This window comes from Theropithecus gelada, chromosome 15 (assembly GCF_003255815.1).
Source record: "Theropithecus gelada isolate Dixy chromosome 15, Tgel_1.0, whole genome shotgun sequence".
Classification (NCBI taxonomy): domain Eukaryota; kingdom Metazoa; phylum Chordata; class Mammalia; order Primates; family Cercopithecidae; genus Theropithecus; species Theropithecus gelada.
This window is the reverse complement of record NC_037683.1, coordinates 19,416,274-19,421,664: the sequence shown is the minus strand read 5'-3', so window position 1 is coordinate 19,421,664 and position 5,391 is coordinate 19,416,274. Positions and strand designations below refer to the sequence as shown.

Below are 5,391 nucleotides of genomic sequence, written 5' to 3'. Positions count from 1 at the left end.
TGCAGTGAACCATGATCACACCACTGCACTCCAGCGTGGGTGACAGAGTGAGACCCTGTCTCAAAAACAAACAAAAATTTGGGAATCCCAAGTCTGTTCTATTTTTGTAATAGTGGACACATTTTCAGAATTGCGTGAGGACTTTTCTGAGTCTGAAAACCTAAAATTCTCTAATTGACAATTTTGAAGATCTTTGGGAGGAAATGCACAATCCATGACCAGACCAGAATATACTAAGAAAATAATTTATTTAATTGTAAGTTGGGAAAATTTTTAAAAAGTTTAGTAATAACGATAAACAAGATCATGAATTTGTCCATTGGAGATTTAAACTTTAATGAAAATTTTTTAAAAAATCAAGAAATTCACTTAAAAGTAAACATGAGTTCTTTGCTCTAAACTTTCAGGCTAAATCATTTCTTTGGTTCAGGACTTAAAAACCCTTAAACTCTCCCTACTCCAGACTGAATCCAAGACAACCTGACTAATAGAGAAGCAGGAGTCTTAACTGATGTGTGATCTACTTTTCCTTTTTCAAAGCCCTACTTTTTCCTTTTTAAAGCCCACTAATTCAGAGTTTTTGTTTTGTTTTGTTTTGTTGGATGTCAGACTTTTTGGCAAGAAATGAAGTAGGAGGCACAGTGAAATGGTCAAGAAAAATCTAAGTTTCATTTTATAAAAGAAGCTCATTGCAATATACAACAGGCTAGTGCAATAGCTTTTCAAATAAATTGCTTGAAAATAGAAACAAATGACCTAGACTGGAACACAAGCAAAATACAAAGATATGTGCATATGTACATGTTGCCTCCTAACTTCCTTTACATTGATTTGGTTAACTTTAAATAATATGTAGGATTTCACAGCTTCTCTTAGAGAAGGGAATTGAATGTTAAACTGTTCAGTCATGATAACTAGATCTCCCATTGTTATGGCTCATGCTTCTGTTACAAAATCAATTAACCGTTTTGCCAAGCATGTCTAATTGTTACACTTCCACAGTGCAGATGGAGCAGGAGAAAACAAGAGGTTACTTGATGGGAGGGCTGTTTCTGCAGTCTACTCCTGGATTTCAGCCCTCCAAGTTGGGGTATGAGGGGCTGAGGAACCCTGAGGTTTAGACTAACTAAGTGGTGAGACCAGCTGATGACTGAGTGTCCTCTGATGAAGCCCACATCCTAGAAACGGAACTGCTTGCAAGCCTCTTCAATCCACTGCAGGCCTTTGCCTTCTCTGACACCATCCACATCTCTTTGCCGAGGATTAGAAGATGCAAGTTGCAGTCTGGTAGACTGAATACCACTTAGGCAACACAAGAAACATATTCCGTTCAAGTCCCCGCTGCTTGTCATTCATAGGGTCAACGAGGCTGGAAATCACTCACACTTCCTCCCATTCAGTGCCTGGATCCGTGATGTATTTAAGCACCAACCCCATACCCTAAGTGCCCCCAGGGTGGCACTGCCCCACAATGATCGGCTCCTCTCTTCCACTCTCTGTGTGCTATTTCATGCAAACTCATGTCAAGGCTTTGTTTTGACTTCATGCTGGGCACCTTGGCTCATTCAGGTTCCTTGGGACTCTGATCACGCACCACCATGATATCTACTAGGACACTCCACCAATTTTTCGCACAGAAGCCAAACAACATCCTGATGAGAAAAGGACGGACTACAGATGGCCTGAAGCAATCTGCTATTGAAGCATTTTGAGGATTGCCAAGGCAAATGGTGTCTTTACTGAGAGCTCTGCTGCACAGTAACTTCATGTTGTTTTAGATCCATTGGAAATAGGCAGGCATTGAACTCAAGGGACAACCCCTTACAATCATATCTTGCTGCCAAACGCTTCCCTTAGCACCCTTTTCTCCAGATGTTATGTGGCATGTGTAGAGTGTTTCTGGCTTTATCTTTGCCTATGACAAGTTCTTCTTGGTTCAGTTGATAGTATTTCCCCCAAACCCAAAATAGATAAGAAATCACTGGGAATTTACATCTGATTATCCTAGATTCATTCTCCCACATTACAAAGCCTCAAGTTACAAGGAGGAATGGTATGTGTTTGCCATGTTGGTGTTTCATTAGTATTTTTTTAAACTTAAAATTAAGTGTTACTTTTCTGAGGAAGTAGCCAGAATACTCCTCTCTCAAATTCAGAAATCTACTGGCACAATTTGAAGTCAGATGATATTTCTAACCAAATTATACTCTTTTGTCTGCCACGACTGCTTGACAGTTTTAATATCTGAAGGCAGGCTGATATGATAATCCCAGCAGTATTCTAGGGATAAGATTTTAGAGGGTTTGTTGAGAAGGAAATACTTGTTTAGGTGGCTTTCATCATGCCACTCAGCTTCTATGTCATTTTTCTTTTCCAGGAGGATTCTCTTAAAGCACTCCTGGGGGATGTTGAGAACCTGAATGGGTGTTCCTCCAAAAATGGCTGTGTGGTAATAAAAATCCTCCTGGCCAAATGGAGTGCATGCTGCTGACTCTTTCTGCCTCTCCTAGGTAAAGTCATCAGGATCTGCCTTGTACCACCAGGGCTGTAGCTGAGCCACTGACTGGCCTAGGGTCTTCACCCCAAAATTGTCTTGGAAGACCTGGTCTACATCCATGCAGAAGAGGAAGTCGACCTCGTGTTGGATGTGGGCCAAGATGTGCTCCCTGATGATCTTCACAGGCATCATGCTGATGTGTTGCCACCTCTTCTCTGGCTTGACCTGAAACACTTTTAAGGAATGCAGAGGACCCAGCTCTATAAACAGCACCTTGGAGACATCATCCACTATGATGTAAAATATGACTTTGTGGCCGACCATTAGCAGGTGTTATGAACTCTTATGAACTCTTCCAAGTAATGCTCAATATATCTGAAACAAAGAAGAAAAGCAAAATATTTAACCTTTGGGATTCCTGAAAGAAATCACATGTTGTTATAATCATGTCTGTATTTTATAGTTAGTAGAAGAATGATTTCTTCCCACCCCGGGTATGTTTTCATGTTAGTGTAATGCCCCTGGCTACTCTCCACCATTCAGTCACTCAGTCCGTGGGAAGCTGGAATGACTTACCTGACTGCCAATTTTGGAAGAGCAGCTAGAACTAGACATGCACTACCCTATCCTTCCTCTCCTCTGGCTTTTGGGAACCAGCCAGTCCAAGAGAGCATGTGTTCTCAACTGCTCTGGGTTTTGCAGGAAGCTTAGTACAGGATCTATTTTCACATCCAGAGGCCTGTAGGTGCCTGGATGCCCAAGTCTTTCTAACTCTGGGGGTTGAATATTTAGGAGGCGCAGGGCCTGCAGATATAAGCCACATTCTCCAATATGAGCTTTAACTATAATGAGGGTGATATTTACCACTCTCTGCCTTCCTTACCCCTTTGTCCAATTTACCAATTGGTTCAGACTTTGGACAGTCAAAGGGGGTACTTGTTCTTGAGCTCAATTCAAAAGCCTTAACATAAACCCCAATGTTGCTACTGCCAGACCAGGTACAAGGGTGATGTGACCCTTGGATCCAATGGGGATGCATTAAGCCCAAACAGCGGAACTCCCTTGTCCTGTGTGATACAGAGAATGAGTTATGAGATCTAGATCTGCTTTCATGTTACATAGTCATCCTATGAGCCTCCCACTAGTCACCTAAAACACCAATCCATTGTCCACACACCATCATCCAAAATACTAGTCCATCCAAATACTAGAATGAGCAACTTCTGATTTAACCTTATTTTAACTACTTTTTCTTTATCTTAAAAAAAGGACTATGTTAGCAATAAGCCACGTTTGGTGGCTGATTAAACATAGATGAAAAGAGAAGATAAAAAACTTTAAAAGTAAAAAAAAGAAAAAAAAGGACTACGTTGTTTAGAGAAGTTTTAGGTTCACAAAAAAATTGGGCCAAAAGTACGGAATTCCCATATACCTCCTGCTCCCACATTTGCACGGCCCCCATCCCCCCACTATCAACATCCCTGCACCAGAGTGGTGCATTTGTTACGATCAATGAAGCTACACAGACATATCACTATCACCCAACATCCATAGTTTACATTAGGGTTCACTCTTGGTGTGGTACATTCTAAGGGTTTAACAAAAGTATAATGACATGTATCCACCATTATAGTATCATACAAAATATCATCACTGCCCTAAAAATTATCTGAGCTTTGCTTATTAATCCTTCCCTCCCCGAACAACCCCAAACAATCACTGACCTTTTTACTGTCTCCATAGTTTTACCTTTTCCAGAACGTCATATAAGCATATAGCATGTAGCCTTTTCAGCATGGCTTCTTTTACTTAGTAAGATGCATTTAAGGTTCTTTTATATCTTTCATGACTTGATAGCTCATTTCTTTTTAGCACAGAATAATATTCCATTATCTGGATGTGGCTTAGTTCATTTTTCTATTCACCTACCAAAGGACATCTTGGTTGCTTTCAAGTTTTGGTAATTATGAAATAAAGCCTCCGTAAATATCCATGTGCAGGTTTTTGTGTAGACATAAGTTTTTAACTCACTTGGGTGAATACCAAGGAGCACGATTGCTGGATCGTGTGGTAAGAGTATATTTAGTTTTGTAAGAAACTGCCAAATTGCCTTCCAAAGTGGCTGTACCATTTTGCATTCCTACCAGCAATGAATAAGTGTTCCTGTTGCTCTACATCCTTGTCAGCATTTGGTGTTGTCAGTGTTTTGAATTTTGGCCATTCTAGTAGGTATTTAGTGGTATTTTAACTATCTATTCCTTTGAAAAACATTGCATGCTGTCCCCCATTGCTGGGCAAGGTGGCTCACGCCTGTAATCCCAGCACTTTGGGAGGCCAAGGCAGGTGGATCACAAGGTCAGGAGTTTGAGACCAGCCTGGCCAATATGGTGAAACCTGGTCTCTACTAAAAATACCAAAATTATCTGGGCGTGGTGGCACATGCCTGTAGTCCCAGCTGCTTGGGAGGCTAAGGCAGGAGAATTGCTGGAACCAGGGAGGCAGAGGTTGTGGGGTGAGCTGAGATGGTGCCACTGCACTCCAGCCTGGGCAACAGAGCAAGACTCCATCTAAAAAAAAAAAAAAAAAAAAAAAGGCCAGGCACGGTGGCTCAAGCCTGTAATCCCAGCACTTTGGGAGGCCAGACAGGCGGATCACGAGGTCAGGAGATCAAGACCATCCTGGCTAACACGGTGAAACCCCGTCTCTACCAAAAAAAATACAAAAAACTAGCCAGGCGAGGTGGCGGACTCCTGTAGTCCCAGCTACTCAGGAGGCTGAGGCAGGAGAATGGCGTGAACCCGGGAGGCGGAGCTTGCAGTGAGCTGAGATCTGGCCACTGCACTCCAACCTGGGCGACAGAGCGAGACTCCGTCTCAAAAAAAAAAAAAAAAAAA

General features: G+C 41.8%; 1 pseudogene; it reads right to left on the bottom strand.

Annotated features, from left to right (window-relative positions):
* Positions 1 to 2,179: 2,179 nt before the first annotated feature.
* Positions 2,180 to 5,391, bottom strand: part of LOC112607630 — a 21,740-nt pseudogene continuing 18,528 nt past the window's right edge.